We start from the raw sequence: 20,869 nt of genomic DNA, 5'->3' as shown, positions 1-20,869 counted from the left end.
TTACTGCCCAGTGTCAGTGCTGGGCCTGGTGCTCTCTGCAGCCCTGCCTAGGCCCTGGCGCAGCGCAGCCAACGTGGTTCCGCCCTTGTCAGGCGAACGGTATTTGTCAGTCAGAGGGTAGTGCGTGTCCTGCAGAGGGCTGGAGGAAATTCCAGAGAGGATGCCCATGTCCCCTCCACCAGGAGTTGTGGTGTCCAAGCACGTCGCAGCCACAGTGGCAGAGCTGCAAGGCTGCAGGCACTCCTGTTTACAGGTGGCAGTTCCCTGCCCCCCCCAAGGGCCCTCCCGGCTGGGGCAGTCAGCCCTGACAGAGAGTCTTGCAGGGCACAGTGAGCTGTGGGTGGCCCCCCCAGCCCTCAGCCCTGGACTCACCTTCCAGGCATTTGGCTTTGGGGGGGATGCCCTGCTCACGGCATGCCCCCATGCAGACTCCCCCAGAGCACACAATCCTCCTCTCTTCTTACCCCAGGCATTTTGTCAGGCAGGCTAAAAACAGTTCCCAGTCACGGAGTAAAATCCGTCCTAGGGATCTGCCCAAGGCTGGGGTTAGGCAAAGATCACTCATGGAGTCCAGAACCTCTTTCCCAATTCGGGGTTTAGAAATCTCAGGCGATGAGGAAACTTCAGGGAGTCATTCGTAGGAGTGCTCTATTAGGACACAGAGGGCATGAGATTTCAGAATGCTAAAACCATGGTGCATTAAAAAGGGGGGCGGGCAGTCCATTTAATTCTAGGACATCTGACAGGAGTTAAAATGCTGAAATAGCTTCAGATACCATCTCTAAATGTAGAAGGACTGCATTTTATAGGGGATAATTTGTCTGTTTATTCATAATGTGTATTGAAATACTCTGTCAGCATCACTACTATCTTAAGACTTGAGGTGGGTTTTTTTTAGACTTTCTGGATATTTTGCCCATGTAGGAAAAAGTATTTACATTTTATACATAAAAATAATATATAACTTTTTTTTACCCCCAAAGGAGTATAATTAGAACACCTGAGGCCAGAATATCCAATTAGTACACTTTTTCTAATTAGTTGTTAGGAATTTGCTATGAAATAAATTATTTTAGATTTCCAGATGAAACGTTGGCCACAGGGAGGCTTTGAGGAAATACACTGCAAGGGGGAACAAAACCATGGGTTTCAGTTTGGGCTCCCACCCACTCACCCACTCACCCACTCACCTGCTTCCCCTAAAACACCTCATGTGCCCCCATCAGGCAGCAACAGTGGTCAGAAAAGTTTTATTTTTCTTGTCCTCTAGTAAATGGAGTTGGAAAAATTATTCATTTATGTCGGCACCTCTCTGACCGTGACAATGGAACAGGCAGGTGAAGGTTGGGTTCAAATCCTACTTTCCTACATTTTTCAGCAGTAATGTTGTAGTAGATGTTCTTTGGGGTGGAAAATCCTGGCGATGTGAGTGCACTCAGCTCCTGCATCCTGTGCGCTCTCTGTGTGCCCAGGGGCCACCGGGGCAGTCTGCACGGGCGGGGACGTCCACGACCAAGAAACGAAGTCGGGACCCTGCTTTTGTACCCTTAACTGTGATTGGTCCAAGGCCACAACACTTCCCCCCAAATCCAGAACCCCAAAAAACACTGAAACCACCAAAAGCTGTTTTTGTAACTAATTCCTTAGGAACACCTGACCCAAACCAACTTGGTGAGACAATGTCTATGTTGGGGAGTGGGAATGTTCGTAGGTTTCACCGCAGGGATGTTAATGTGTCTCATGACGGGTGTTGGTAATAAGCGCCTCGGTACCTTTCTAAAACCTGAATTCTGAAATGCATACGGCCAGGTTTGGGAGAAGAGATTGCAGGGGGTTGTAGGAGGGTGAGCTTAAGCTGACAGCAGCACCCTGTTCTGAGGTGGGGCTTGTTTCTCCTTCAGCTACAGGAGCCTGTGGGCGGAACCAGGAGCCAGCTGACCGGTGGGCCTGACGCCTGAAGGGCAGGCCCTTGGATCCCTCATCAGGCCTTGAACTCCTTGGTGCAGCGGGTTTTGCTTACTGTTGTATTCTCACTGTCTGGTGCATACTTGGCACTGAGTGAATGAATGATCAGAAGCAGGGGTCAGCAAACTTTTTCTGTGAAGCACCAAATAAATATTTTAGGCTTTGAGGGCTGTAGGGTCTCCGTTGCAGTTCTCCACTCTGCTACTGTAATGTGAGAACAGCCGTAGATAATGCCTAAATGAATGAGTCCATCTGGGTTCTAATAAAGCTTTATAGAAACAGCCCAGTTTGCTGTCTCCCGTGAGAAGGATAAGGTGTCCTTAAGCAGACTCTTTTCTTACCCGTACTGTTCACCTTCCTATCTGCATGCCTTGTCTGCTTGTCTTGTTTCCCGCCACCACGTGGCACCTCCCTTAGAGAGAGAACGGTGTGGCTCTAACACCAGCACCCAGCCCTGGCTCTGGCTTCTCCGGATGGTCTGCAAGTGTGCAGGAAGGGAATGCATGACCCTCGCTGGACTGGCCTCATTAGTGGGAGTGTGTATTTGTGTGGACAGATGCATTCGGGCTCCGGGCCAGCCTTGCCAAGGGGCCCTTGGGCCTCCACCCACTGATGAGTTTTTTTGGGGCTGCGCCAACCCCAAGGCACGCTGGCTGTCAGTGTGGGGCCTTGGGGAGCTAAAGGGGTAAGAACAAGCATTAGGAGCCAATGCATTCTTAGAAAAAGAATTTCTGGCAGGGAGAAATTGGTCATCATTAACCCAGAGGCTCTGACGGGTGGATTTCAGGTCTCCTGGCTTTGTGCGTCCCAGCCCCCAAGTGGCCAGCAAGGGTGTATGGGGCCTGTGCGTCCAAGAAGGCTTTGCTCTGTGGTGGTGGCTCCCCCTCCACAGTGCGCTGGCCTGGGGCCAGACAGGGTCGGTGGGGGAGGGAGGGGCCCTGCAGAACCCACTCCCATGAATGCTGGGAGCACCAGCCTCCCTCTGCCCAGCCCAACCCAGCTCTCTCTGCCAGGGAAGTTTGGCCCCTGGCTTCTTTAGGCCCCAGGACCAGACCCTCTCGGCCAGCCTCCGCCTTAGGCCCCAGAAGCCCGGCAGCTTCTTTGTAGGAGGGGTTCCCCCAAGACATTTTGGGACTGTTGCCCTCTGCCTGACCACTTCCTTCCCTAGACTGGGTGGGACGGGCACATAGTTTTCTTTCTAAAGCAAATTCCAAACAAGGGCTGATATCTCTGGTTGGCCTTTCTTTTCCTTCCATCATGGTTTTGTGGGTTGCTGGCTATTTTAGGGACTCCGAGCTCAGAGTGGAGGCTCCTTCCTCACTCTGCTTCCCCTCGGAGGCTTCAGAGGTTTTTCAGCCCCCAGCAGAAGGCGGCAGTCCCTCAGCCAGCACTGTGTATTCAGCACAGGTGTGGCACAGAGTGAGGGCTTCCGGAAGGCCTGAGGAACTGGGCTGGGGGGCTCTGTGTCACACCTTCACACACCTAGCATGCCATTGTGGGGGGGAATCCTTTGGCCATTGCCTGGGGCAATGACCTTACCTTATTGAGCATCTGGGCCCGGCCCTGTTATACTTTGGTGGTTCTCAAACTTGGGTGTCCCTGAAAACCACACAAGGAGCCTGTTAGCAATGCAGACTCCAGGGCTTCTTGGTTGACCACAGGGTTGTGGAGTCAGCATTATTAATAAGTGCATGTGACTGTGGCATAGATGGTTCCACGGCCTGGTGGTAAACAGGTAAAGCAGTGGATGAGTGTGGGGGGTCACAGGCCCCCAGAAGAGGTGAGCTGAGTCTTGAAGAAAAGCAGGGAATGTACTGAAAGGTAACCTGATTGAATGCTTTGTGCCAGGCACAGTTCTAAGCCTTTGGAAGGAGTGAACTCATTTAATCATCCCCCAAGCCCCATGGAATAGTCACCCTGATCTTGCTAAGGTGTAGACTGAAGCACAGGGGTTAAGTAGCTTGCCCAGGGTTCTGTGGCTGGTTAAGTGGGGAGCTGGGGCTCGCCCTCGTACTCCATCCCACTGCACTGTGGCTAGAGCACCCTGGCCCCACCCCGCAATGCAGAAGCGGGGCAAACTGAGGGTGGGGGCTGCTTGTAGCTGAAGCATGTGGTCACGTCAGCTGGTCCAGACGGCTCCATTCCTAGTGTATGGGGAGGCGAGAGTTGCCATAATGTACTTTGGAGAGGCTAAGGCTGGAGCCAGCAGCTGGGGTTCCAGACGTGCTTCCTCCCAGTCCGAAGGAGGAAGGACTTGTGTTAGTGCCGGCTAAGTGCCTGTGTGGCTCCAAGGAAGGAAAGTACACAGTCACCCTGCAGAGGGCTTATTATGACTAGTTGCAGATGTGGAAGCCAAGGTCCAGAGGAGCAGGGTAACTTAATCATGGTCACACAGCAAGCAAGCAGATAGTGACACCAGGCCTGTCTGTGGTGCTTTTCACCACAGAGGGGGCCACCAATGTTCTGAGAGGCTGAATGTCCTACACACACAGCGGGATGGATAAGCAGGCTCCAGAGGGGTGGGTATGCTGGCAGATTGGGTGGGGCTGGGCCCTCCCTGGTGTGGGCTGAGCTGCTGAGAGGCACGCGCAGGCCTGGGGGGCAGAAAGGATCACCTGGTAAAGGAGGGCCTGAAAACAGCTTCTGATTCTGGAAGCCCTTTTCATCCTCCCATAAGAAAAAATTTGGTCACCAGCCCCTTCCCTTTCTTCTTGCTGGCCCCTTACTGAGCACCCTGTCACCCTACCCCTAGTTTCTTCCAGCCTGCATGCCCAGCAGAGCCTGTCACTGGTTGATTTGAGACATACCAGAAGTCTTTGCCAATGATAAGCTTTTTTTGTAGGGGGCAGGGACCTGCCTTCCTACTCAGGCCCAGAGGAAGCTGTTGCCTTTTCTGGAGCTCACCTCTGATGAAGGTGGGATGGGATGTAGAACAGAGGGAAAGCTGGCCTGAGCTCCGGGTTCGAGCAGCAGCTCCCCCAAGACGTGCTGTTTCTCAGTCTCTCACCTCTTGTCCACCCCACAGACAGAGGCTCTGTGATCCTGAGCTTTTCAGCAGTACTCCCTTTGGTTTACATGACAGAGCTGAAATGCTCTTTTCCTCTTTTGCTTCTCCTTTGACAGAGGAGATGGTGGTGGAAGCTTAGCTCCTTTTGAGCCCATTTTAGAGACAAGGTAACCAGAGCCGCGGCTGCTGCAGGGAAGCAGAACCAGAGCTCAGGCTCCCTTTCCTTCTCGGAATCCTTGTGTCTTTAAGTTGTTCTTCAAGAGGGTTTATAGAGCATAAACAGCCCAGGAATGTCACTTGCCTCTCAGAGGTTCTGTCTCTGTGAGATGGGTGCCCCCCGCGTGCAGACAAGGGCAGATTCTAGTGCATGGCTCCTGTGGGCAGGAAGCTCTGCATTTCATGTTGGCTCTAGGTGGAGCAAAGGCTGGTCATTTGTGGATGTGGTTTGGTGGCAGTGAGGCTGGCCAGTGGCCGGGCTGAGCACCGGAGAGCACTTTGCCTCTGTGGGGACCCTGCAACCATTCTACCCACTCCAGAGCTTCCCAGGGGCTGTGGGGCTGTAGCCAGCATTGGGTGAGGGGATGCCATATCTGCCTTGTCTCACCTGGGCCTGCCGATTGACTGCTTATTCGCCTGGAGAATGTTCAAGGACAGCAAGAAAAATGAGGGACTTTCAGGGGCAGCTGTGTTTTCTGACTCAGTCATAATGCCCCTAAAAATCCTTATTGTTCTTGCAGTGTGCATCAGGCAGCAGCCGCCAACCCACCACTCGCTCACCTGGCTGCACCGGGATGGGAAGGGTTTCACAGGATGGCCTCCTCCATCCTCCTGGAATGACAGTGAATGGGGACTTACTGACTATGAAAACCCTTTTTGTTGGGCCAATTGATTTGCATATCTTTTTACAATTTCTTTTTTTGGGGAGGACTGGGGAGAGCTGGGCATCAAGGTGTTCCTGCACAGAATTGTGCTCAGGAGAATACAAGTTTTTCAGTTTTCAGAGGCATCCAGCTCCAAGTGCAGGGTCCAAGGAAGGGCAGCTTTGGGGCCGGTTACATCAAGAGCAACAGCCTTGGGCTGGCTGATCCTGAAAAGTTGGAACTGATTAAGGACAGGAGGGGAGAAGGCCCCCAGGCTGGAACTTGTACTGTATTTTAAAACAGGAGGAGCCTCTGTCCACTTGTGAGATCTAGTTACCTGGCCCTTTGAAAATATGCTTGCAGTGGGCTCATGGTCTGCCCCTGTGACTCCATAGAGCTTGCTTTTTCTTGCTGGATACCCTCTACTCTTATTTCACCTTCTGGGTCTCCTCCATTCTCAACAGGTGCCCCTTCCCCTACCCACCCCCCAGGGCCTTAGCTTGGGCGGATTTGGGGGGTCCTGAGGTTTGCCAAGAAGTACTAATTGCCCTGCCCCTTTAACTCAGGAACACCAATCTGCAAGAATGTCACCAGATCCCAAAGCCACAGAATCTTCCTTTCTAGCTGAGGCTGGGCACGAGGCCTCCCTGAGGAGGCACAGATGGGGAGGGGAACAGGCAGCCAGCAGGACCTGCCTGCTTCCTTCCGGGTTTGCTGCTTGTCTCATCAACTCACAGGTCAGCAGAGGAAATTCATCCTTGAGGTATTGCTATGGTTTCCACGAGCCAACTTGCAAGCTGTCATCACCCAAGAAGATGGCCATTTGTGGGACCTGACTGCCACACTCCTCCACCACACCAGCTCTCCCAGAGCTTTTAAGGAGCCTCAGCATTCTTCTGCCCAGGGGCAGGGACAGCTCCAAGGTAAACATGGGGTTGGGGGTGGGGACTGATGTCTATCCCTTCTTGGTAAGAGGTGGTTGAGGCTTTCTCACAACCTACACTGGAGATACATATGCCATCGTCCCTCATAGCTAAGCATTTGCTGCTTCAAATCAGCCGTCCCTCCCTGGGGCCTCTTTGCCCTGACCTTCTGTCCTCCCAAATGTCTTTGTTCCTGAGTGTGTTCCTCATTCTTTACCCCAAAACATTTGCAAAAAAACAATACATCAAAAATAAAACGGATTAGTACCGCCTCACCCCACAAAGGTCTGCCTTTCACTATAAAGCATTTTAAAACTACAGAAGGTTGGAAATGCCCATACCCAGAGATAATGTCTGCTAATGAACTATACCCTCCCAGCCTTTCGTCCGTCTGTGCACACGCACCCCTATGCACCCAGTTAGCAGGATTGGGGCTTTTAAAAGAGGGGAGGCTCTGTGCCCCCTGGGAACCAAAAAGTCTCTAGTTTTTATTTTGCCTAGCGGGGTGGGTCAAAGCTCGCCCCCAGCCAGGTCACTCCTTGCTCTTGTTGGAGGGTGTCGGGGCAGTGCTGGGTTTCTCTCTAAACCAAGACTGGTGAAGTTCTGGGGAGGGATGCTAGGAATGTGGGCTCTGTGGCCCTAGGGGGGCTGCCGTACTGCTTCTCAGCTCTGGTATCAAAGAATCACTTGGGAAACATTAAAAAAATGCCAATGCCAGGGCCCTGACCCCACCCCTGAGACCAGCTGGATCTGAACCGCTGGGGGTTGGGGGACCCAGGGATTGGTGTCTTTGTTTTTCTCATGTTCCTCGGGGGATTCCATTAAGCGGCCAGAGAACTCAGGCTACAGGCCCACGAGTTAAGAGATGGAAGAGATTTCATCCTGCTCTGTCTTCAGAGCCTGATCAAGGCAATATGACCGTTTGCCGTTGGCAGACTTTATTTTCTCTGCTTCTTTTGATTCTCATTTTACAGACAAAAGACTGAGGCTGAGGAGACATACCGGCAGACACAGGACAGGATGTGGCAGAGCCTGGGTTTAGCTCTGTAGCTGCTGCCTCCCAAGGCCAGTGTTTTCAGTAATAATTATTTATAATTAGCGTGTGTAGTTACAATAAATATATCATAATGCTTATTAATCCTTAACCATTTGGTCAGTGGGTAAGTGGGTGCTACTGTCTCAAGTTGGCATTTGCCCCCTCTAGGGAGGCTGGCTTATTGTCCCTTAGACTCCCCAGCACTAAGTGTGCACCTGGCCCGCGCTGGTCGGAGCTGGCAGCCCTCAGAGTCAGGATCCCTGTTAGGAGTGCCTTGGTCTCCAGAAGGCTGTCTGTGCCCCACCCTCTTTCCTATAGAGCTGGACTCCAGGAGCCTGGCCTGAGGGCTGCCTGGGCAGGTTGCCAGTGCAGAGAACTAATGGGCAGGCGCACTGTGAGCTCCAGGAAGTGGTTGGCTGTTCCTGGGCTGGTCTGCAGCCTGCCTTGGACATGACGGGTGTAGACAGGAGCTGAGACTATTACTTTCCCAGAGCCCAGCAGCTCTGGGCCAGGCCTACAGGCTTCCTTTAGCAGGGAGGGCCTCAGCCTTGGCCACACCTTCCCTGCTGGGCCCTGGCCTCACTTTCCTTTGTCTGGCTAACCCTGTTCCCCACCAGCTTTTTGTAACAGAGTGTACAAATATCCTGATATCCATGTAACCTGCTTCTCACAAAACAGGATGGTTGGCAGGCTGACTCAGCTAGCACCCTGGTGGGAAACAGGACAGTGGGCCTCAGCTCCAGCTTTTCTTTGCCTGTATTCCTTGGGGAGCTGGGCTGCCTTGGCTTACCTGGGTCAGAAATAACCTCGGCTTAAGCAGCAGCCTCGAGCTGTCAGATGGAGGCAAGAGCTTTGAGCTCCTGCAGTTGGGGACACAAAGAAAGGGACAAGCCCTTTCCCAGGAGTCTGATCAGGGTTAGGGTTAACCCCACTTAGCTGGGGACCTTGGGGAAAGCCATCTGCCTCTCTGAGCCTGTTGCCTCATTTGTTCAATGGTAATAGTGACCTGCAGGACACATCTAGTTTCTAGGCTTATTTGAATGTAGATATGAAGTGGTCCCTTCTTCTCCCTTCCAGGAAGGCACTTCCAGCAGAGAAGTCTGGGAGAGGTCTGCTTGCACTGTGCTGCCAGGAAGTGAGGTTTGAGTCTCAGTGTGTTGGATGGTGCCTTCCATCCTGAATCTCTACAAAGAAGACCTTTCCTTCAGTTTCCTGTCTGGCCCTGTTGCCCTGCCAGACCCCGTTGGGATGGGGGTTTTGGACTGAGACCTGCTTGCCCTGCATGCCTCTCTGGCCTGGCCCATGGAGGCACCTTCCCCTCCTTGAGGTTCATCCTGCAAGTCCAGACACCGTCCGTTCCAAGGCTGCACTCTGGGCCTGGGCCAGAGGAGCCGCTGCAGAGCTCTTCCACTGCTGCCAGCTGCTTGGGGTGCGGGTGCCCGAGCACAGGCAGGGAGGGCTTTCTGTTTGCCTTGGCTGGTGGGGGAGACATTAGCGCTTGCTTTCTGTTTTGTATCTACCAGGTAGAGCCTGTGATGTTCAAAAAGCAGTCTTGAGCCTTGAGTGAGTTTGGGGCATATCCCCGATGGCCTGACCCCTGGAGGTGTCGAGGTTGAAATGGCTGATCTGGGTATGTGAAGAGACGTGATGGCTATCTGCTGGCCTTCCCTACCCAGCACCCATGGCCCTTTTTTCTCATAGTGCCTCTCTTTTCCTCCAGGGGATCACTTTTTCCTGACCCCATACCCCTGGGGTTCATGTGGGGCCAACTCTGCCACTCTGGCTTGAGAGGCAGCCATATATCCAGGCTGGACATGGAGACCTCGCCCTTGGGACTGTTGCAGCAGCTATGTGGAAAGAGGCATTCCAGGTTGGTGGCCATCTCGTTCTTCACTCAAGGACGCAGCCAACAGAGAGGAAAGAGCTATTGAATGGAGGAAGTATTCTGTCCAGGCATCAGTAAGCCCCTGGAGCCAGCCATGCTTGAAGCTAACTGCACGCCTAGACTAACCTGATTATAGGAGCCAGTGCATTTCTTTTCTACAGCAATCCTAAGTGGGGTTTCTGTCATAGAAAGGGTCCTAATAAACAATGTTTTTTTTCCTGGGGGGTATCATTAATCTACAATTACATGAGGAACAACAATGGTTTTTTTTAGGGTCTCATTTAAAAAAATCAAGTTTGAGTTATATGTTACATGTGATAATATCACCCACCCATTTTAAGTGTCTACATCCTTGTAACTACCACTGTGATGATAGATCTATAGAACATTCAGGTCCCCTCACTCTGCTTTATAATCCAGTCCCCAGGCCCCAGACAACCACTGACCTGCTGTTCTAGGGATTCATTTTGAATTTTCTAGAATTTCATATAAATATCACATAGTGTACATTCTTTTGTGGCTGGCTTCTTTTTTGAGCATGTTTTGGAGATTCAGTCATGTTGTGTCCATCAATAATTACTTTTAAAATTCCACTGAATGGATGTACCACAGTGTGTTTATCCATTTGTCAGGTGACATGTTTGGACTGTTTCCAGATTTTGGCTATTATGAAAAAGGCTGAACATTCACATAGGTGTCTTTGAGTAGGCATGTTTCAATTTTTGTATCTAGTTTTCAATCTCCTTTTACAGTTGCAGAAACTGAGATTCAGGGAAATAGATTGACCTGTCCACAGTCACACAGCTGATGGGTCCTGTGGCTTGCACAGGAACACAGGTCAGGCCAGTATGTAGCATAGGTGTTTGGGTGTTGCTTACTAAAGGGCCTCTGGGAGTGCCTGGGGAGGGAGCTCATGGAGTCCTGGTGCCCCAGATGTCATTGCTGGGAGGGACTGTCAAGATGAGCTGAAGCCGTGGTCCTTACATTGTCACCCCTCTGGACCAATGTCATTTGTTTTTCCCCTGTAGATTCCACAGTTTGAAAGATTATATCTACAAAACCACTGCATTCATGAAGCCAGAGCCACTTTTCCCAAATACATAACAATGTATCCAGAACTATCTGAGCTGATACTGTAAGCAAGCTCATATGAAGACATGGAGTTGAAATCACTCTAGCCAGAAAGAGAGACCTGCTTTTTCTTTTTTTGGCTTGGGACCCACAGATGCTTCAGCCAGATCTCCTTTTTGGTCTTCTCTCTGCCCAGGTCAGCTCTTGGAGGGTGAGGAGAGCATTTCGCTGATATGCATGCTGTGAGCTCGACCTGGGTCATCTCCTTTGGGACCCAGAGTCATCCCTGGGTGCAGCTGTGCTGAAGACAGATGCACCTCTGGGCCTTCCAATTTTGTGAGCCAGTACATCCTTTCCTTCATTTGAGTCAGCTTGCAGGTGAGAGTCCCAGCTAATACAGCTTAGCCAGACCACGCCCTTCAGTGGCGCTTCCCCAAGTTCCGGAAGCAAAATCAACTAATGGCCAGTCCAGTTCACCTCCCTGGGGGTGGGCAGCCACTACTAAATGCTTTACATACATCATCTCACATCCTCTCAACAACTCTAGAGGAGGTACTGTTAGCCCCATTTTACTGCAAGGGAAAGTGAGGCATGTGGAGGTCAAGACACAGCTGGAATGTGGGTGTATCACATCCATCTCACGTGCCTCTGCTGATTCTCTTGGCTTCACTGTCCACCCAACTCCTGGCTGCCTGCTCTGCCCCAGCCACGCTGTCCCATGATTAAAGCTGACCAGCTGCCTCCCCAGAGGCTCCCGCCTGCCAGACCATATCCCAGGATGAGGGGTCTGGCTCACGAATGGCTGCCAAAGAGGCTGGAGAACACCACCCATGAGTGTAGAGGGGACACTCTGGGCAAAAAACTTGGGGACAAACTGAGCAATTGGAGACCTGATGGGAGGATACATTCCTTCTCCTCCCTCCCCTGGACCCTTTGAGGCACATTTTCCATATGTGGTTTGTAAAGCAGAGGCAATGATTATACATCATCTCACTTTACTTTCTCTCCTTGCCTACATCCCCTCTCTTTTCCCTCCCTCAGCTGCCTGGGAATGACCCTTCTAAGTTAAAGTAGCAACACTTAGTCCTCGGCCAAAGGCTGTCTTCTAGGTAACTCAAGCTGTCTGGCTCCTGGGCTTGCACTACGCTGCTGCAGTGGACAGCAAACAAGAGGATAGCTGCATTACATGTCATTGCCAGGGGGGTGGGGACTCGATGGGGGACAAGGGCAGTGCTAAATTGTGCTAAATTTCAGATTATTCCCCTTTCTCTCTCCTCCATTCACTAGGTCCAATCAGTTGGATCCTCTCTGACCTCCTGCCGTATTTAGAGGCTGTGACCTCCCCACCAATCTCCCTGTTTGATATAGAAGAATCCATATTCTATGATGCTCCACTTGCTAGGTACTTAGCCTCTCTGAGCTGGTGTCCCCATCTGTAAAATGGGGATAACAAATTCTTACCCCACAGGCTTACCTGACAGTTTTGTGCCTAGCACATAGTAGGGGGCATTATGGAGGCTGCCTGTCCAACATTATCTCTTCCAGTTAGCTCTGCCCTCTTTTGGAAACCACCTGTCTTCTAGTCTCAGGCCCAGTTCCTACTGGGTAAACTGGGCTACCCCCTACCCCATTCCCACACCTGCCTTCAAATCCAGGCCAATGAACACATCCCAGTATTGGCTCAGGCCTGGGCATGAGATCTAAGGTCCCTGTAACTATCCTGAAATTTCTAGAACAATAAGGAAAGAGATGCTTGTTCTTTGCTGAGACCATTAGCCTGGAGCCATCGGAGACCATTTACTTTTTAGCCTTTAGAGATTGAAGTCGGAAGAAAGAGCCAAGAGATGGGTCCGGACACAGCGTCTTGATGACGTCTTGGAGGACCTGGATCCAGCGATGACAGAAGCTAGTTAACCCCTGGTATTTTCCAGAATGAGTAAGAAAATAAAATTTTTCTTTTTATTTGGTTAAGCCAGTTGGAATTGAGTTTCTATTAGTAATGTAATGGTCTTAACTAATACAGTAGGTTCTCTATATGATTTCTGCTATTATTGCAATTAATGTTATTATTAGAAATATATTACCAGGAAGATGCAGCCATGGGGATGCACAGGCCAGGTTTCCCCAGGGGCCACTATGTTCTGCACACATTGTATCCCAGATATCATCTCCCTGAGGGTGGGATTTGTGTTTGCTACTGATAAAGCCCAGGTAACTGGTGTCTGTCACTGGGTAGGTGATTAATAGACATCTGTTACATGAGCAAATGAAGTAGGCACATTGCCTGTTGCCTCCTCTAGTATACCCTGTCTTCCAGCCCCCAACCTGGGTATACATTTTGCCCTTGCTGCTTGTCCTTGACTGACATCTGAACCTCCTGGGGTGTCTTTCAGAGACCATCTTGGCAAACTGATCTCTTGTTTTCACTGTGTCTTTTCTAGGCTCTCAATCATCCCTTATTTGTTCATACATTTGTTATTAAAAGTGTCCATTATAGACTCCTATCTTATACCACTCACAAAAATTAACTCAAAATGGATTTAAGACGTAAATGTAAAACTGGAAACCATAAACCTCGTAGAAGAAAACATAGGAAACAACCTCCTCAACATGGGTCTTGGGAATGATTTTTTTGGCCGTGACACCTAAAGCAAGCAACAAAATAAAAAATAAATGGATGACATCAAACTAAAAGGCTTCTGCACAGCAAGAGGAATGATCAACAAAATGAAAATACAACCTATGGAATGGGAAGAAATATTTGCAAACCTGATAAGGAGTTTGCATATCTGATAAGGAGTTTGCATATCTGATAAGGAGTTAACATCCAAAATATATAAAGAGCTCATACAATCCAATAGCAAAACAACAATCCAATTAAAAAATGGGCAGAGGAACTGAATAGACATTTTTCCAAACATACAGATGACCAACAGATACATGAAAAGATTCTCAACATCAGTAGTTGTCAGGAACATGCACATCAAAACCACAATGAGATACCACCTTACACCTGTTAGAATGACTAATACGAAAAGGCAAGTGATAACAAGTGTTGGTGATATGGAGAAAAGGGAACTCTTGTGCACTGTTGGTGGGAATGTAAATTGGTATAGCCCCTGTGGAAAACAGTACAGAGGTTCCTCAAAAATTTTTAAATAGAACTACCATATGATCTAGCAATTCCACTTCTAGGAATATATTGGAAGGAATTGAAAACACTATGTTGAGAGGATATCTGCACTTACATGTTACAGCAGCACTATTTACACTAGCCAAGAGGTGGAAACAACGTTAAGTGTCCATTGACAGATGAATAAAGAAAAAGTAATATATATATGTATATAAGTCTGTGTATATATATGTCTGTATATATATACATGTATACACACACACACACACACACACTGATCTCACTTAAAGAATCTATGTAAGTATATATATACATATACTGTATGATCTCACTTATATAGAGAATCTAAAAAACAAAACTCTCAGAAAAAAATACCAAATTTGTGGTTACCAGAGGTGAGGGTAGGGAGAGGTAGAATTGAATGAAGGTTGTCAAAAGGTACACATTTCCAGTTATAAATAGGTACTAGGGATATAAAGTACAACATGAGGACTAGTTAACACTGCTGTAGACTATATTTGAAAGTTAAGATAAAGTTGTTAGATCCTAAGAGTTCTTATCACAAGGAAAAAACATTTTCTTTCCTTTTTCTTGTACCTGTATGAGCTGATGGATGTTAACTAAACTTACTGTGGTAATCATGTCACCATATATTCAAGTCAACTTATATGCTGTACACCTTAAACTTTTATAGTGCTGTATATTAACTGTCTCTCAATAACATGGGGGGGGGGGAGTAGCCATTATGCTAGGTACTCAGGAGAGATGCAGAAATGAGTAATACTTTGCCTGCCTTCAGGGAGCTTCTGTTCTAGTGGTGATGTACAAGGACAACTTTGGTACAATTAGGTTTAGAAATTTGGAAAAATTCCTGGTAGTCTTCTGTAGACTGTATGATGAAACAACTCTGAGGACTGTTTATTTTCATTTTAAGCTAAGTTGGAACTAACCAACTTATCTTCAAAGAAAAGGTGGCATTGTAAGCAGGTGGCCCTGGGTCTCTGGGAGAGTAGGGAAATGCCTGCTCTGTGCCAAGCTCTGTACAGCAGACCCCTGAACAATGTGGGGGTTGAGACAATGACCCCTCCATGCAGTCAAAACTCCATGTATTACTTTTGACCCTCCCAAAACCTGACTACCGATAACCTGCTGTTGACCAGAAGCCTTACTGGTTACATAAATAGTCGAGTAACATATATTTTGTATGGTATGTATTATACACTATAGTCCTACAGTAAAGTAAGCTAGAGGAAAAAAAAGTTTTTTCAAATTTGTTGCACATCTAGAAAAAATTTTCCCATACGTTTACTGAAAAGAATCCAAGTAGAAGTAGAACTGAGCAGTTCAAATTCATGTTGTTCCTTCAAGGGTCATCTGCACTCAGCTTCCCAAACCAATCCATTTGCTAAATTAGAATTATTGTCCCATTCTACTAATGGAGAAATGTAAGTTAGTTAGGGGAGATGAAACCCCGGGGCAAAATACTTCTAAAAACTGAAATCAGTTAAAGGGAGAAATAAAGTTTAAAACCTGTTTATTTCTCACAAACTGCTGTCCCAGTCCCTCTTTCTTTGCTCCAGCAGCAACCACACCGGCTCTCCCCCTCATCTCTCTGGTACAGATAAGCCCTCTGTTACCCAGGTAATCACTCATTGATATGGAGATGAACTTCTCCACCCCTGAGGAAAGATGCAAATGAACTAAAGCCATACTTCTTTCCACCTCTGAACGCCTATTGATATGCAGATATACTAAAGCCAAGGGAGATACTCTGGAAATGCTTCAATTTTACCCACAAGAAATAAGCTCAGAGAGGTGAAGTAATTTCCCTGAGCAGAAATGGGAGCTGGACCCAGTTCACTGTGCCACACCTGGGAGCCTCTGGGATGCCATTGGAAGTGATAAGGCCTCAGTGTCCCAGCATCAGCACGTGCTTGTCCACCGGCTCCCATGTGTGAGAACCCTGTGTGAGCATCACTGGGGCACTTTCCACATTCTCCCTTAGATAACAGCTGCTTGTTCCCTTATCTCCATCTCCCGTCCCAGTAAAGGTTCCATGTTGCTATGTCTTCCACACTTGGTACCCGTGACCATGGCCAGGCCCATGGCAGAATCAGTGTCGTGGGCATCTACTGGTTTAGTCTCCCAGCATTCCTTCTCCCCTTCTTTCAAGAACTGTTTCCCTGGAGAACTGCTCCTCTACCACTCCGTCTGGGCCTGGGTATTTCAGCCTTCCTGGCAAACGGGGTGGCGGTGGGTGGGTTGTCACGTGGCCCTGATGAGACCAGTCACAGTGCAGCATGCCCTGGATGGGTCCAAAGGCTGGGCCTACGATCGGATCAGAGTCCTTCCCTTAAATACTCTGTATTTCCCCCTTGGGTCATGAACTGCAAGCCTCCGGTTCCCAGAGCCTCCGGTGGCCATGTGCTAAGGGTCTGGGAGAATGAGGCCCTGAAGCAGTCAGCTGAGATCAGCCCCTCTGCCTTTCTTTCCACATCTGCCAATTTTAAATTTTAAAGTATTCCCCTTTTAAATTTTAAAGTATAATCAAAACAAAACGTGGTAACATGGTAACAAGTCAAATAATACAAAGGAGCTTACAAAGGAAAGCAGGGGGCTCCACCCTCTTCTTCCCTCTTCATTCCCGAGGCAAACTCTTTAACACATTTCCTTTCGTGTTTTTCTGATGGCTAATCTCCCTACCTCTAGGCAATATGCTTATACAGCTATTTCCTGATTTACAACTGAACACCAAATCCACTGATTTCACTGTAAGGTTGGTGAGAAGTTGGCTCACTTATACTCCTATCTCCTTCCTCTCAACTTTTGAATTTACATCTAGTATGTATCTACTGATTACCTATATTTAAATGTCTGTTTCTTATGTTCAACTTTAGGCATTTTTTTTTGTGAGACAAGAACAGATACGATGTCCCTACTACCTCCTCCTCCTGTTTAAATGCCACCTTGGCCAGCATTAAGTTTTTTACATTGTGTTCCTGACAAGCATGTTTTCTTCTGCTCCACAATCAACTTTTAACTGCTTTGTCCACATCTTGCCTCAAAAGATTCAAAGACATGAAACAGCATTTATATGACTTTGTTCAATAATGTTCACTGTAAACACCCCCTTTTAACTGAAGCTGGATTGGGGTTTGCTTGGTTATGGCCACCAGGTCCCAACTTACACACTCAAATTTTGTTGAATAGGGTGAGAGGAGTCCATGTGCTGCTGGGACAGAGCTCTGCCCGGCCAGTTCTGTGGGCCTGTGGCCTGCGCAGTCACACAGGGCCGGTGTGCAGAAGGCCCTGTGCTTTAGTCGGATGCTCTGCTGTTGCTGTCTTGACATTCATAATCATTTTTGAGGAAAAGGTCTCACATGATGTGGCCGGTCCTGAGCTCACCACCTTGCTGAGAGAGGCCTGAGCTTTCTGAGAAACTCCTCAGTCACCTTCCTTTGGGAAGGAAAGGAGGGTCCCTGAAGCTGCCACAGGAAATTAAAGTGGGAGGCCGTGGGCAGCATGTGCTGAGTGTTGGCTTGTGAACATTCCCCACATTGCAAGGTCAGGCTGGGCTTCTACAAGTTCCTTCTTACCAAGGGGATGAAAGGTTGATGACCTTGAGCTGTATGAGGAAGGGGGGGTTATCCCCACATCATAGAGAGCATCAGGGCCACATGATGTGCCCAAGCGCCCACTGCTCACAGATGGCAGTCCCTAGACTCACGTCCACGCCTCTGATTCCCGGACCCAAGCCCTCTCTGCTCCACCACGCCTCCAAGTTGAAATTCTAGACCTGCTCCCAACTTACTGTGTGTCCTTTAGAGAGGGACCTGCCCTCTCTGGTCCACTTGTGCCAGGGTCCACTGATGGAGTACATAAACTTTGTATGTGATCATATGTAATCAATCACTATGTAATCAAATAATAGAAAACAGTATACATTTTTCTATAGGCAGAGTCTAGCTAATAAATGAAGAAGGAATGAGATATAACACTTTGCAGTCCCTAACAAATTGTTGTTTGAATGGCTGCTAACATCACAAAAAAGAATCAGACACCATGTTCCTCCTGATAGAAGAACTCAACACCACCTAATGATATAGTCTTGCCAAAAAAAAATCAGAGTTGAAGCTGTTCAAGCCTCTGCTCCTAACTACCAATTTACAGGACAGAGGGTAGAGGAACATGTTCAGCTATGCCACAGAACAGCAATCAGCAAAGTCCAACTGGAGCAAAACACCAACCAACCAGCTAGTTTTCTACTAATGAATAAATAAAAACAAAACAAAAAAACTCAGACCCAGAAACTCAAAAGACTTACTGACCAGTTGCAGTGTATAGACCTTATTTGGATCAAAATTTAAACAAACTGTAAAAAAGCAATTATGTGATCATTGGAAATTTGTACATTGGCTCTTGATAACATTAGGATTTATTAATTTTTTCTGGCGTGAGGATGGTGTTCTGATTATAGTTTTGTTAGTTTGTAAGGAAGAGTCCTTTTAGAGATACATGCTGACATATTTATGGATGAAATGATGTCATGCCTGGGATCTGCTTCAAAATAATACAGGAGGAAGTGTGCGGATAGGGGCGCAGGTGTGGCAGAGGCAGGCTGGGCCATGGGTCTGTGACTGAGTGGCTGGGTGATTGCAGTACAGGGGAATTGCTACATTATTGCCTCTGGTTTTGTGTATAATTTTCCATTTTTAGGAAGTCCCTCCAGCCCGTGGTAGGGTTCCATGGTAGCCTGTGCCGAGTGTGGGAGACTGGGGGAAGGAGAACCATGCCTTCCTAGTGCAGGGCTGGGGGCTGGTTTGGGGGATGCTGGTCTTGCCTCTCCCTCTCCGCCTCCCATGGCCAGGCTGAGCCCTGGAGTTTTGCAGTCGCTGGTGCTCAGGCTCTGATCTAAAGGGTGGCTTCCTCGGTGTTCAGAGATGCTCACGGAGCCGGACATGATAACTGTAGAACTCTGGACCCAGCCCACAAGCCCAGCTCTCCCCTCTGTCGGGGACGCTGACTCCACATTCCAGGTGCATCCTCAGCCACGCAAGGCCACGTGACCACCAGCACAGGCAGGAGAAGATGCAGCAGCTGTTGAGCGCTTTGGGGCACTCCCTGACACAATTCCCACAACATCCCTGGTGCTAGGAATGTGGCCAGGCTAGGATCTGAGGACCTGGAGGGTCAGAGGGCCACTCTCAGGCCCACCATCCAGGAGTGCCCCCTCCCAAGGGAGTGGGTACCAACCATTTTGGTGCCCAATGTGCTGTGTGACCTTAACAAGATGCTTTCTCTCCCTGGGCCTTGGGTTCCCCAACCAAAAAGAGATGGCTCAGTGTTTTTCAATGTGCTATCGACCTTTGGGATGGACAATTCTTCCTAGCTAGCATTCCTGGCCCCCTGCCCACTAAAGTCAGCAGCAACCCCTGTCACTGTGGCAACCAAAAAATGCCCCACACATTCCAGCCACCTCTAGACTGCAAACTACTCGGGTCTTTAAGGACTTGGCCAAGCTCATGGTTCTGTGCACTTGTGCTTTTGGAGAATTCAAGACAAATTAGACTGTTCATGTGGCTCACAGTCTTGCAAGGAGATGATATTTGAATGGGTCTTAAACTAGGACTTTGCAAGAGGAGCAAAGTAGGGTGTGGGTGAAGGAACCTGTGCGCAGCACGGAGGTATAAAAGAGAGTGAGTGTCTGGGGAAGTGCAGAAGTGCCTTTGGCTCCAAGCTTTGGCCTGTGCTGAAAATCCATACAACAGAGGTGGGACATCAGTTTGTGGACAACAGGGAACCAGTGAGATCATCCAGTGGGGCAGGAGCAAGCTTTTTAACTTCAGTTTCTCTGGACAGAGAAATCACTGGATGCCTATGTATGAATCAAGAGAATGTCTCACTTTTCCTAGGAGGAGCTCATGGGTCAAAACTGCAGGGAATTCAACTCCACAGCTGGGATTTCTTGCCCCAGTGGCACCCAGGTGGCAGAGAGATTTGGAGGTGACAGGGAGGGAGGTGATTCTCAAGCCTCTTAAATAATTGAAGAGGACTGTTGTGTGTGGAAAAGTGTGTATATGTGAGTAGGTGACTGGATGTGCAACTGAGTCTGTGTACAAGAGTGTGTGCCCCCGAACACACAGGCTGCTCATTCCTTCATCTAACAAGTGCATACTGGGCACACCATGGTGAACACACACGGACGGGGCCTTTGTCCTCACAGAGGGCATCAGGTTCTTTCCACAAATTAGACTGACCTGGGCTATAAAAGAGACAACTGGAGTTGGGACAGAAAATATCGAGGGGTGAGTGGGGAGAGCCCTATGGATGGGGTGGTTGGTGGGCCTCTCAGAGCACATGACGCTCAAGCTGAGAATTTAGAGGGCATTTGTGGGGCCTGGGCCACAAAACTGCACCCCTTCCTAACAGGCCCTTGATTTCTTTAGGGGGTTTACCTCTTCCCCTCTGGAGAGAGCCTGCCCAGGCTTCTTCTGCCCTACCAAGTCACAGGGTGGACATGAGGCCTCAGCAAAACTTGTCAGAATCTCTCTATCTCTGACTCTTTGGCAGGGGAATGAAGAGTCACGCATTCCTGCCCTGCTTGCCGCTTGGCCCTCTGGAGCTGTCTTGGTTCGAGCCCATGCCCAGGTCTGTTTTCCAGCCTTCCCGTCAATTTCCTGAGCCCTTATGGGTGTGTCCGCCTCTGGGTGACTTGGGTTCGGCTTTGCAATTAGCAAAGCCAGGAGAAGAGTGCTTCACGGATGAGGCTGGCAGGGAGTCTCCCTCCCATCACACTCATGGATGGAGCACGCAGGCACCTCAGCCTGGCACACACCCGTGCACATGCACACGTGAGCCCCCAGCACACTCACTTCCTCTTCCTCCAGCCTCACAAGGAGGAAATGCCAGCCCCGTTTCTAAACCTCTCTCAGCCTCCCCAGGGTCTCTCCGCAGCCCCAGCGTTTCCTCTGAGGCCATGTCAGGGGTGC

The 20,869-nt window shown here is 49.0% G+C and overlaps 1 long non-coding RNA gene across 3 annotated transcripts in view; it reads left to right on the top strand.

Annotated features, from left to right (window-relative positions):
• LOC108397813 (uncharacterized) overlaps nucleotides 1-20,869 on the top strand; it is a 43,690-nt gene that overhangs the window by 8,212 nt on the left and 14,609 nt on the right. Inside the window, exons 2-8 of one of the 3 annotated variants that reach the window (XR_012130574.1) lie at nucleotides 6,570-6,755; nucleotides 7,730-9,421; nucleotides 9,512-9,661; nucleotides 10,944-11,125; nucleotides 12,035-12,149; nucleotides 12,556-12,683; nucleotides 20,451-20,528. This is a non-coding gene — a long non-coding RNA (uncharacterized lncRNA). Of the gene's footprint in view, nucleotides 1-1,901; nucleotides 6,756-7,729; nucleotides 9,422-9,511; nucleotides 9,662-10,943; nucleotides 12,684-20,450; nucleotides 20,529-20,869 lie in introns of all 3 variants that reach the window. The other 2 variants (XR_012130573.1, XR_012130575.1) reach the window with 2 other exon arrangements.

This window comes from Manis javanica, chromosome 4 (assembly GCF_040802235.1).
Source record: "Manis javanica isolate MJ-LG chromosome 4, MJ_LKY, whole genome shotgun sequence".
NCBI classification, from domain to species: Eukaryota; Metazoa; Chordata; class Mammalia; order Pholidota; family Manidae; genus Manis; species Manis javanica.
Note: the sequence above shows the minus strand (reverse complement) of the source record. Positions and strands in the feature narration are given on the sequence as shown.